Genomic DNA, 13,929 nt, shown 5'->3' with positions numbered 1-13,929 from the left:
ATTAAAGCGATTCGAGAGCAGGCCTTAAACTGCACTTAATCAAAATTTTGTGTGGGAGGTACCCGAAAGAGTGAACCAATAGGGTCCATATTGGAACCTCATCTATGTCTGGTAGAAATGTCACGATGTGGAATGTATGGACTAATTCGGTTACTCCCTTCAAGAGTTATCGTGCGGAAAATTTTTCCGAACATTTTTGAACTTTTGTGGGGGAGGTACCTGAAGGAGTGGACCGATATGGCGCATCTTCGAACTTAAATCAAATCTGGACAAAATATTTCGATATCCAAAATTTGAACCGAATCTATTGATCCGTTCGAGAGTTATCGTGCGCACCAGCCAGCCAGAAAGACAGACAGACGGACGGACATTGCTAGATCGACTCAAAATTGTCTGAAACGGATATCGTACAAACATACTTGGGGTCTAAAACCATTATTTCGATGAGGCACATTTTTGGCCGTATCAAAGTGTAAATACCCTCTTTAGCCTAAAGGCTGAGGGTATAATAAATCGCGGTTTTTTATGTTTTCACGGTTTTACTTGGAAACCGCAAGTCATATCGTAATGACACTAAAGTAAATGTTGTAGCAGTAAAAATTCTCTACATGATTGACCTTAATGATATTTTCGTAGGTTTTACCCATGGTTCAATTATTAGAAGGTTGGGCAGGTTGATTAAATTTTTAAAAAAACAACTCTGAAGCCAGTTTGCTTATAACTTCAAAATTACTAATAACAAAAGCAACAAGTTTTGTTTATTGGAAGTAATGTCAACGTTTGTTTTGTTTACATTTAATTTAAATATTATTTATTTTTTCATTTATTGACGCTCCCGCATGAAATAAATATATATGTATGTATAGCCATGTCCGTCCGCCTGTCTTTGGAGATCACTCTAGTGTCCGAAAGGATTGAAGTTGTGGATATGGGTCAAATGTATTGTAGGCCTTTATATTGTTTGTATTGATAATTGGCTATATTAGTCCACCTGTTGGTGTATCCGCCATATAACACGACGCATCGCTTTTAGGAATATTGAATGTGGCATTAGTGTTTCTAGAGGTTAAAAAAGCGTTTGTATGGTGAGGGTGACGTAGGGGAGAAAGTTAAAAGCAACGGTTTTAACCGGCTTTAACATGATTATATGATTATGCCCATGACTTATCATGGTGCCTCTTCCATTTCAAGTGGACCCTTATCCATCCATAAGATCTGTAAACACTTGGGTTGGCCGTTGGGCTAGTAACCCATCCTATAAAAACATCGTACTATGAAAAACAAACCCCATCTAAAGTTGATGACTCGGAAATTTTTAACGACCATGATCTGCGAATATTTACCTGAGTTTCCGGACTCTTCATAGAGAAGGTGTACTTTATGCACTGGCAAATATGTTTGTAAAAAACAATGCCGATATTACAGCATACAGGAAATACAATGGATAGGGAAAGGCGTCACAACAATACCCAAAGGGTACGCACTGTATCATATGCAATGACCTAAAGCATGAGTTCGGTTGCGGATTTATACCTGTTCGGAGGTTTAAACATCTGGTATCCAGCTTCACCCTGAATGAAGTCTTGCTGCAATTGGATAAAGGCTAAGTTTTTCAAAATGTATTTTATTTGAAATTCGAAAGCTCTCACTAAAGACATGGACGAATGGACCAACGATATATTTTACGAGTGTTTAGAAATAACTTATGGCCAGCATCCTGCATATGGGATTAAAACTATTCTAGGACATTTTAATGCCAAAATTTAAAAGCAGAATATTTTCGACCCAATAATCCGGAAATTCAGTTTGTCACAATGATGCATCTGACTACGGATTAGGCTGATAGACTTCGCATCGACAAAACACACGATAGATAACAGCACCAGATTCAAGCATCTTCCCTTTCATAAGGGCAGCTGGCTGTCTCCAGACCAAATCAAATTGATAACGTTGTGGTCGGACATCGGTAAATTGCAATCACAACAGATAGCCACAGCATATTCCACTGAACTGCCACAATTGCTTAAAAGGATTCCTCGCTAATGTTGAAATCAAGTTTGTTTTCGAATAATGTATGTACTGTCTTCTACTTTTATTTACATATATTTTGATTTTATTATTTTATATTCAATTTTTATTTTGTAATTTGTCAAAACAGTTTGAGGTCCTCCTCAGGAAAAATTTGTAATCATATGTTTGTTGTGCCCTACCTTGTAATGATTGTACCATGGTTTTACCATTTTTGAGATATTACATTTGTTCCATAGACCGAACTAAGAAAAGAACTCCAATTCTCTCTGTTTCGTGCTTCGCTTTTTGGAATACCGCGCCTTGTCATCTCTTCATCCACTTGTTTGCGCCATCTATTTTTTGGCCTGCCAATTCTGCGTGCGGGTTCATCATCGTTCATTCATATTATATGGCCTAGGCAACGCAATCGCTGCATCTCGATACGTTTAACTATATTGATGTCGTTGTATAGCAGATACAGCTCGTGGTTCATACGACGTCGATATTCACGGTCAACGCAGATCGGTCCGTAGATCTTTCGAAGAATTTTTCTCTCAAACACGCCAAGCACTGCCTTATCTGCTTGCGCAAGTACCCAGGCTTCGGAACCATACATCAGCACGGGAAGTATCAGTGTTTTGTAAAGCGTTATTTTTGTTTGACGAGTTGTGGCTTTGTTTTTAAAGTGCTTACTTAAGCCAAAGTAGCATCTGTTGGCCAATACAAATCTTCATTTTATTTCACAACTGATGTCGTTTCCTATGTTTACGGCGGTGCCGAGGTATACGAAGTCTTTTACTACCTCAAAATTATAGGAAGCAAGTTCAACAGTTGGTCCGATCTCAATGGACGCATTGCGCGTCGACACCATCAGCTTGGTCTTCTCGCCGTTTACCGCCAGACCCACTATAGCTGATTCTCCTTCGACCTTCATAAAGGTATCGGTTACTTCTTTTACTGATCGTCCCATGATGTCTATATCATCAGCATAAGCAAGTAACATGTGGCTATTGGTGTAGATTGTGCCACTTCTTTTGACGTTTGCCTCTCGTATAACCTTTAATAGCAGGATGTTGAAAAGTTCATACGAAAGGCTGTCTCCTTGCCTGAAACCTCTTTTGGTACAAAACTCATCGGAGAGGTTCTTTCCTATTTTAACTAAAGATCTTGCGTCAGTTAGAGTCATTTTACAAAGCCAAATGAGTTTTGCGGGGATACCAAATTCAGACATTGCTTGGAATACCTTTGAACGTAGCGGGCTGTCGAAGGCTGCTTTATAATCGACAAAACGGTGGTAGGGGTCGATCTGCATTTCTTGGGTCTTCTCCAAGATTTGCCGCAGGGTAAATATCAGGTCAATGGTGGGCTTGCCAGGTCTAAAGCCTCATTGGTATGGTCCAATTATTTCGTTGACCATGGGATTTAGTTGTTCGCACAATATCCCTGACACTATCTTGTAGGCTATAGGGAGAAGACTTTTGCCCCTATAGTTGGAGCATAATGTCTAATCTCCTTTCTTATGGACGGGACACAGGATGCTCAGGTTCCAATCGTCGGGTACGCGTTCTTCCTGCCAGATGGAGCTAACTAGCTGATGCATACACCTTATCAGCGTGCCGCCTCCGGTTTTAAACAGCTCGGCTGGTAGGCCATCAGCTCATGCTGGCTTATTATTATTCAGCCGGTTTATTGCTGTCTTTACCTCATCTTGGCCGGGTGGTATACATTCAATACCATCTTCTGGGATTGGATCTGTGGAATCTTCGTCGACTTCGCTACTATTGGATACCAACATTTTGTAAAAAATGCTCTTTCCATATCCTTAGCACACTATCTGTATCAGTTACCAGATTACCTTGCTGGTCTCTACAGGATGATGTGCCAGTTCCAAAGCCATCAGTTTGATGTTGCACTCTTTGCTAGAATTTTCGGACTTCATTCTGTCTCCTGTACATCTCGATTTGTTTACACTCCCGCTTTTCCATCTCTCTCTTTTTCCTGCGGAAAATACGTTTCTCCTCTCTCCTTTTCTCCCGATACCTCTCTCGTGCGCTACGCGTTGCTACTGATTGTAAAGTAGGCCTATATGCCGCATTTTTCTCTTCGGTAGCAGCACGACACTCCTGGTCATACCATGAATTCCCTTGTGGAGGTCTCTGGTATCCAAGTATGGATTTTGCGGCTGTTTGCATGGAGTGGGCAATATGTTGCCATTGTGTTGTTATGTTATCGGGACAAGGAGTGCTCGCATTAAGCAATTGTGCTAGTTGAGTGCAATATGCTGTGGCTATCTGTTGTGCTTGCAGCCTATCGATGTCCAACTTCCGCGTTGTGTCTGTTCGTGCTTTATTTGCAACGTTTAGATGGGTACGAACTTTTGTTGCAACAAGGTGTCCGAATCAATGTTTGTGCCTCTGAACGATGGTACATCCAACACGCTCGATGAATGTCTTCCATCAATCACAATATGATCAATTTGATTACTTGTTCTTTGATCTGGAGACAACCAGGTGCCCTTATTAATATCGATAAGATTAAATCTGGTACTGCTAACTACCATGTTTTTTGCAGCTGCAAAGTCTATCAGCCTCATACCATTGTACCAGATGTTTCACTGTGGGGACTGAAATTCCCGACTGTTGGGCCAAATATATTCTCCTTTACAATTTTGGCATTAAAATCGCCTTGAATAATTTTAATGTCATGGGCAGGGCAACGGTCATATGTTTGTTCTAGGCGCTCGTAAAAAATATCTTTGGTCTGTTCGTCCTTTTCTTCAGTGGGAGCATGAGCGCAAATAAAGATGTTGAAGAATTTAGTTTTTATTCGAATTGCAGCAAGTCTTTCATTCACTGGGGTGAAGCTGGATACCAGATGTTTTAGTCTCCGACTAACTACAAATCCGCAACCAAACTCATGCTTTACGTCATGGCAGCTATAATACAGTGCGTCACCTTTAGGTGTTGTTGTGACGCCTTTCCCAATCCATCGTATTTCCTGTATGGCAGTAATATCGGCCTTGTACTTTTCAAGTACGTCTGCCAATGCGAAGACTGCACCTTCTCTAAACTATGCGAACATTCCAGGTGCAGATTCGCAGATCATGGTCCTTAAAACGTTTGAGGGGTTCGTCAACGTTAGAGGTGTTCGTTTTTCTTTTCTTTCGTTTTTTCATAGTAGGCTGTTTTGTCTAGGGGAGGGTTACTAACCCGATGCCCAAACACAAGTTTTTATCGTTGTTATGGGTGAACGCGCGGCACATGTTAGCTCACTACCTTTAACGGATGTTAAAGGCAGTTCCCCAGGTGACACCACGGGGAGGTCAGTGTCTACTTGAGATAAAAGAGGGACCAAGATAAATCCTTGGCTTTGCCATGTTAAAACCGGTCAGGACCGTTGCTTGGTATCTTCCATCCCCTACGTCACCAAAAAAAAAACGATTATTGCACATAACCGAAATTTCACAATTTTTGTAAGGGAAGTGCTGCATCAGTATATATGTCGGTCCATATTGTTTTAAAAATATTTCAAAATGTCCATAGTTTTTTTTAACATGGGAAAAGGCGTTAACTTATTGTTTACTACATTTTTTTGTAAAGTGCGATTTTAATATTTTGACTCTAGAATAACTTTTACTCCACATTTCCCCATGTGCGACAGTCAGTAAAACTTCCCAATATATTATGAAAATGTAGATGTTTACATTTCCGCTATGACGTCATAGTCAAATGCCTTTGTCAAAAGAAAAGAATATTTTTTATAACTACAGTGTGAAGGTGAGAAATATAAAGTGAATATTCATTCAGACCAAAAATTAACACATTTCAAACTACTCTTGAAAATCTATAAATTTGCAATAATTGAAAGAAAAATAATTATTTGTTGTATTTATATAGTGGCAAACAGCAAGAAAGTGGAAATAGAAACGCATCTATCTATAATGGAAAATATATTTAAGAAATACATGTAAGTTGGAAATTAATTTCGATGTGTTGGAAATCTCAAGTGTCGTTCGGAATAAACAAGTGAAGAAATAAGAAAGTCCTGTGATAAGCGATGGGCCACAGGAGCTACACATGTCAAAAGGAGAAGCTTTGTTATCCAAACGGAGCAAAATAAAAGATAGCGGTGACTACAAAAAAACAATTTTGGAGAGGATTCAAAATTCCAAATTACTGCAAAATGGTTTGAAAATGTCGTCACAACTGTGAATGTTCAAAAATGTTAAGAAGAAAACAAATGAATTTAATGTTGTAGTTCTATGGCTGCTTTGATCCTTTTAAAAATTATTCTTAAAAATCCACGCCTATGGCTGCTTTGATCCTTTGAAAAATTATTCTTAAAAATCCACGCCTATGGCTGCTTTGATCCTTTGAAAAATTATTCTTAAAAATCCACGCCTATGGCTGCTTTGATCCTTTGAAAAATTATTCTTAAAAATCCACGCCTATGGCTGCTTTGATCCTTTGAAAAATTATTCTTAAAAATCCACGCCTATGGCTGTTTTGATCCTTTGAAAAATTATTCTTAAAAATCCACGCCTATGGCTGCTTTGATCCTTTGAAAAATTATTCTTAAAAATCCACGCCTATGGCTGCTTTGATCCTTTGAAAAATTATTCTTAAAAATCCACGCCTATGGCTGCTTTGATCCTTTGAAAAATTATTCTTAAAAATCCACGCCTATGGCTGCTTTGATCCTTTGAAAAATTATTCTTAAAAATCCACGCCTATGGCTGCTTTGATCCTTTGAAAAATTATTCTTAAAAATCCACGCCTATGGCTGCTTTGATCCTTTGAAAAATTATTCTTAAAAATCCACGCCTATGGCTGCTTTGATCCTTTGAAAAATCATTCTTAAAAATCCACGCCTATGGCTGCTTTGATCCTTTGAAAAATTATTCTTAAAAATCCACGCCTATGGCTGCTTTGATCCTTTGAAAAATTATTCTTAAAAATCCACGCCTATGGCTGCTTTGATCCTTTGAAAAATTATTCTTAAAAATCCACGCCTATGGCTGCTTTGATCCTTTGAAAAATTATTCTTAAAAATCCACGCCTATGGCTGCTTTGATCCTTTGAAAAATTATTCTTAAAAATCCACGCCTATGGCTGCTTTGATCCTTTGAAAAATTATTCTTAAAAATCCACGCCTATGGCTGCTTTGATCCTTTGAAAAATCATTCTTAAAAATCCACGCCTATGGCTGCTTTGATCCTTTGAAAAATTATTCTTAAAAATCCACGCCTATGGCTGCTTTGATCCTTTGAAAAATTATTCTTAAAAATCCACGCCTATGGCTGCTTTGATCCTTTGAAAAATTATTCTTAAAAATCCACGCCTATGGCTGCTTTGATCCTTTGAAAAATTATTCTTAAAAATCCACGCCTATGGCTGCTTTGATCCTTTGAAAAATTATTCTTAAAAATCCACGCCTATGGCTGCTTTGATCCTTTAAAAAATTATTCTTAAAAATCCACGCTGCTTTGATCCTTTGAAAAATTATTCTTAAAAATCCACGCCTATGGCTGCTTTGATCCTTTGAAAAATTATTCTTAAAAATCCACGCCTATGGCTGCTTTGATCCTTTGAAAAATTATTCTTAAAAATCCACGCCTATGGCTGCTTTGATCCTTTGAAAAATTATTCTTAAAAATCCACGCCTATGGCTGCTTTGATCCTTTGAAAAATTATTCTTAAAAATCCACGCCTATGGCTGCTTTGATCCTTTGAAAAATTATTCTTAAAAATCCACGCCTATGGCTGCTTTGATCCTTTGAAAAATTATTCTTAAAAATCCACGCCTATGGCTGCTTTGATCCTTTGAAAAATTATTCTTAAAAATCCACGCCTATGGCTGCTTTGATCCTTTGAAAAATTATTCTTAAAAATCCACGCCTATGGCTGCTTTGATCCTTTGAAAAATTATTCTTAAAAATCCACGCCTATGGCTGCTTTGATCCTTTGAAAAATTATTCTTAAAAATCCACGCCTATGGCTGCTTTGATCCTTTGAAAAATTATTCTTAAAAATCCACGCCTATGGCTGCTTTGATCCTTTGAAAAATTATTCTTAAAAATCCACGCCTATGGCTGCTTTGATCCTTTGAAAAATTATTCTTAAAAATCCACGCCTATGGCTGCTTTGATCCTTTGAAAAATTATTCTTAAAAATCCACGCCTATGGCTGCTTTGATCCTTTGAAAAATTATTCTTAAAAATCCACGCCTATGGCTGCTTTGATCCTTTGAAAAATTATTCTTAAAAATCCACGCCTATGGCTGCTTTGATCCTTTGAAAAATTATTCTTAAAAATCCACGCCTATGGCTGCTTTGATCCTTTGAAAAATTATTCTTAAAAATCCACGCCTATGGCTGCTTTGATCCTTTGAAAAATTATTCTTAAAAATCCACGCCTATGGCTGCTTTGATCCTTTGAAAAATTATTCTTAAAAATCCACGCCTATGGCTGCTTTGATCCTTTGAAAAATTATTCTTAAAAATCCACGCCTATGGCTGCTTTGATCCTTTGAAAAATTATTCTTAAAAATCCACGCCTATGGCTGCTTTGATCCTTTGAAAAATTATTCTTAAAAATCCACGCCTATGGCTGCTTTGATCCTTTGAAAAATTATTCTTAAAAATCCACGCCTATGGCTGCTTTGATCCTTTGAAAAATTATTCTTAAAAATCCACGCCTATGGCTGCTTTGATCCTTTGAAAAATTATTCTTAAAAATCCACGCCTATGGCTGCTTTGATCCTTTGAAAAATTATTCTTAAAAATCCACGCCTATGGCTGCTTTGATCCTTTGAAAAATTATTCTTAAAAATCCACGCCTATGGCTGCTTTGATCCTTTGAAAAATTATTCTTAAAAATCCACGCCTATGGCTGCTTTGATCCTTTGAAAAATTATTCTTAAAAATCCACGCCTATGGCTGCTTTGATCCTTTGAAAAATTATTCTTAAAAATCCACGCCTATGGCTGCTTTGATCCTTTGAAAAATTATTCTTAAAAATCCACGCCTATGGCTGCTTTGATCCTTTGAAAAATTATTCTTAAAAATCCACGCCTATGGCTGCTTTGATCCTTTGAAAAATTATTCTTAAAAATCCACGCCTATGGCTGCTTTGGTCCTTTGAAAAATTATTCTTAAAAATCCACGCCTATGGCTGCGATGCTCCTTTGAAAAATTATTCTTAAAAATCCACGCCTATGGCTGCTTTGATCCTTTGAAAAATTATTCTTAAAAATCCACGCCTATGGCTGTGATGCTCCTTTGAAAAATTATTCTTAAAAATCCACGCCTATGGCTGCGATGCTCCTTTGAAAAATTATTCTTAAAAATCCACGCCTATAGATGCGATGGTCCTTTGTTAAATTATTCATAATGCGAAAATTTGACAATGCGAAAATTTCTCCTACTGGGTATTATAAAATATAGAACATTACAGCCTGGAAGAAAACAAGCAACGAAAGATCATTGGCTGATCATTTAATAAACGAAATTGCTTTCATTTCAACTACACAATTACAACACTCACAAATGTCTCTCTTACACCTTCCAATGCTCTTACTATTTCAATTAAGAGTAATGGAAAGTCGCCGACCGCTCTATAAAATGGTATTTACTACAATCAATTACAAATGTTTACAAAATTGAGTGGATATGTGTGTGAAATGCAATTTCTGATGATTCTTCTTCCTCCCCATTAGTTAGTAGGTGTTGTTGGGTTGTGCAAAATCATTGTCCCACACCAAACGTTAACAACAACAGCAGAGTACAGAACACAGAACTGAACCGAATAAAATAATAGTAGCCGGCGGCGGACAGTAGCAGCGCACGTCAACCGCATTACAAGCAAAGAAAATTCTCGTTATAAAAATCAGTTCAAAAATCACTTCCAGCACAGTTGAGTTCCAGTATCGTTTGAGCGAATAACGAATTTGAGACCGACAGCAAATTCAAAATAAAGCGCGCAAAACAGAATCCCTAAAAAATAAAAAATCTAAAGAAATCGAAACATTCCGTATTATTTTTGTTTTAAAGTTCAAAGAAATATCAACAACTAGTGAAAGTAAATATTTTGTTTTTTTACTACTATTTTGGATATAAAATATTCTAAAACTAAAACAGAAAATAAAATAGAACATTGAACTGTAATGGATAAAAAATATTAAAATATGTTTAAAAAAATTATATTGCAGAATAAAAACTCCTTTTGAAATTTGAAAAGAATAATTTTGAAAACTGTTTAAAAAAAGGATTGTGCAACATAAAATAAAAATAAATAAATTCAAATTGTATCCTTTAAAAGGATTTAAGAGTTTATAAGTATACCTAGTTCAGCATGTCCTTTGAAAAGTAAAAAAAATAATTTTATAAAAAAAAAAAATTACAAAAGTGAGCGCTACGTGGTACAGTGGTTTTCACCACACATTTCCCGTCTGAAAATGTGACATATATGACATTCTTTTCCAATGTATAATACTTACGTCGAAAACCGGACTTAAACAGAAGATGGACATTTTTGGAGACATTGTTGTCAAGAGGTTCTCACGAGGAAGGTCTACTGTGTGACTGAACTTAGTAGAGCGGAGGATTCTACACCACCACTGACATGCAAAAAAACTCGGGAGATAACAACAAAAGAGCATATTAAGAAGAAGATCGAAATGAAGCTCAACAATATTAGAAGATCTATCCTTTATTTATGTAGCAGATCCAACTCGATCGAACGATTCTTCCTCTAAGTCCGAGGTTAGAGCCCCCAAAATATCGGTCTGAAGCTCTGAAAAAAATCCACAATTATGATCCACTGTTATGATGAAGAAATCTTTGAGGCCCGAGGTTATGGGGAAGTGGAAGAATGTGTCGCGTTCGTAAGTGTTGTTATCTCAACTCTGAAAAAGCCACTCCTGCCTCAACCACTAATTTCCTAAGTATTTGAGTCATGTAAAACTTAGGTAAAGTGGGAAAGAAGTTCCATATCATTGAGATAAAAATGAAATCGGACGGCACTCCCACGTTTGAGCCACCCATTGCATCTTCAAGGCTATTCGTGCAAAAACGTTTTTTAGATTAACGATTCATTGATTCGATTTAGCCCTTTCCGTCCGTCCGGCTGGTGCGTATCAACCGACTTGGTCGAAATTTTTACGAAGTGCTTTAAAAAAAAAACCAAATCTTTGTCTTTGTTGTTTATATCCAGTACGAAGATGGGCCACTCCTTCGGGTATCATCCCCAAAAAAGTTCAAAAATGTTCGTAAAAATTGTGGTTTTAAACCCCAAGTATGTTTGGACGAAATCCGTTTCAGACTATTTAAAGTTAATTTATACCCCGGTTACACTTAACCGGATTAACCCAGTGGGTTTCGATTTAAAATGTCAATTCCATAGCGCAAACGTCAAATAAATCGTCTCGAAGTGGGTTAACCCGGCAAAAAACTCTAGTGTAACCGTACTATTAGCTTTGTCCGTCCATATGTCTGGCTAGAGCGCACGATAACTATCGAACGGATCTACCAATTTGGTACACTCCTTCGGGTACCTCCACCACAAAAGTTCAAAATGTTTCGGTAAAATGGTGCACACGATAACTCTCAAAGGAAATAAACGAAAGGAAATAACCGATTTGGTCCATACTTTGCACATTGTAATTTTTTCCCCAGACATATATCAGATTCGAATATGGAACCCTTATGTTCACTCCTTCCAAGGAGGATCTTTGCAGATTTTTCAACGAAAATAGTCATTGTGGTTGTGAACAAGTCCATATTTCCTGAGGTAATGTACCCAAAGATCTTAGAAATCCTACTCTTAGGATGGCTCGTGAACACAATTGGCATTGGACTTCTTCGAATATCTTCCTGATGTTTGACGATATAATTAGTTTCGTAGCCAAACTCATACTTCCTGACGCCCAAAAGCTTTCAAAAATCCTACGGTGGCCAGCTAAGAAAGCTTGTGGGCACGGCTGACATTGAACTCCATCGGAAGTGCAATTTAAAGAGATTTTTACGATTTTTTTTTTACCGAATGTAGTCCTTTTGGTCCTGAATACAATGATATAATTTGTTTCATGTGAGATATAATACTTCCTGACATAATGACCCAAACGCTACTAGCTATCAAAGAAGCGGTCCTGGTTGCAATGTTATACCTTTTTCGAGGGCAAGTCCACACGTCATAAGATAATGGCCCGAAAGCTTTAAAAAATCCTTGTGTCATTTTTTACCACTCTCTTCTTGAAGCAACTTTAAATGGAAGGTGCTTACACCTGGGAAGTTTTTGCGGATTCTGAAACTACAATGTTCATAGATGAGAAAAATCAAAAAACAAAAAATCGCTGGATCGCTTTTAAAATAAATCGCGATTCAAGTCGGCATTTTTATAGGTTTTTTAGGTTTTCACGTTTTTGCTTGACAACCGCAAGTCCTATCGTAATGGGACTAAAGAAAATGTTGTAGCTGTGAAAATTCTCTACAAGATTGGCTTTCGTATCTTTTTCCAAGGTTGTACCATTTTTAAGATATACGTATAAGTTAAAGTTGGAAAATTGCAGTCATGACACTTTTATAATGAGACAGTCAGCGCATTGTCCCAATTTAAACTTCTATATTTCGATAACGGTCAAACCTACTAAAATGCCATAAAGGTCAATCTAATAGAGCATTTTCATAGCTACAAAATTTTCTTTAGTTCCATTTCGATAGGACATGAGGTTTCCAAGCAAAATCGTGAAAACCTAAAAAAACTTTAAAAATGCCGACTTAAAAAGCGCTCCGTCGTTTTTTTTTTAGTTTTTTGATTTTTCTCATATATGGACATTGTAGTTTCAGAATCCGCAAACACCGGTGTACGCATCTTCCATTTAAAGTTGCTTCAAGATCACCGTGGTATCATAATATTTCTTTGATACTTAGATCAAATTCGTGAATGGACTACATTTGTTCATTATTTCGGATATCCCCTTTCACACAAAAGATCAGCACATTTGAGGTTAACTTCATTTTAAGGCCAATTCTCGGCTAGTATTAAAACTTTTATAGCGGATAGCCCTAGTAATCACAACAACAACATCATAATTTTAGAGGATGCAAATACTTCCTACAACATGGGTCCCGAGATGTCCCAACATTTAGAACCACCAAATTCTTCATACACCTCTCACACCAAAAGTGTAGTTCTTGAATTACTGCAGGTAGCTACAGTGGTGCAGTGGTAAGCACGTAAACATTTTATTCAGAAGGTCGTTGGTTCAATCTCTGATCAGAACAACAAAATATTTAGCGGTTACAAATCCCTTAAAGTGGGGTTTTTGTAATATATAAAGCATTATGGATGTTATTCGGTTTTACCGGCTATGTTTGGGTGCCACCGTGGTGCCATAGTAAGCACACCTTGCCTTGCATACTGAATGCCCGGATTCAACGGTGGCAAAAATACCCATAAGCGTAATGCATGCGACATCTCTTGAGTATTTAAGAGAGGTAAAATTTCTCTACAAGTAGTGTTTAAAGACATGCCATGTCGTTTGTGCTCGGCAATAAAAACTTGTTTTGTCATCTACGAAAAGGCTCTACAAATTAGGGATCTGTTCGTAGGTCATTTTTTGTACAGCCATAAACCATGGTATTTAGCTGTCGACAAAGCCGAGCCACTGCTTATAACGTCTAACAATTTAATATGGAAACTTCCACAATTTCGTTGTCACCTACGAAACTGATATCTTTTAAATTAGGCATCTGTTTATAGGGCATTTGGGTCCACCACTTCTGCTATTATTTTATTATTTTACAATCATAGGCCAATGGTATTTAGCTATCGGCAAAACCGAGTGATTAGTTATCCGATTATGTTAAAGCTAAAAGTGAATATTAAACTGAATGTAGGAGGTTCATCCTCCTATGTAAAT

At 37.2% G+C, this 13,929-nt stretch overlaps 1 protein-coding gene across 1 annotated transcript in view; it reads left to right on the top strand.

Annotated features, from left to right (window-relative positions):
* Positions 1–9,659: 9,659 nt before the first annotated feature.
* Gs2 (glutamine synthetase 2) overlaps positions 9,660–13,929 on the top strand; it is a 34,570-nt gene continuing 30,300 nt past the window's right edge. Inside the window, exon 1 of the mRNA XM_073977302.1 lies at positions 9,660–10,088. The gene's annotated coding sequence lies outside the window, so the exon portion shown is untranslated. The remainder of the gene's footprint in view (positions 10,089–13,929) is intronic.

Source organism: Musca autumnalis, unplaced genomic scaffold (genome assembly GCF_047663935.1).
Source record: "Musca autumnalis isolate F117 unplaced genomic scaffold, ASM4766393v1 scaffold_3, whole genome shotgun sequence".
NCBI lineage: Eukaryota > Metazoa > Arthropoda > Insecta > Diptera > Muscidae > Musca > Musca autumnalis.
This window is presented reverse-complemented; position numbering and strand designations above follow the sequence as displayed.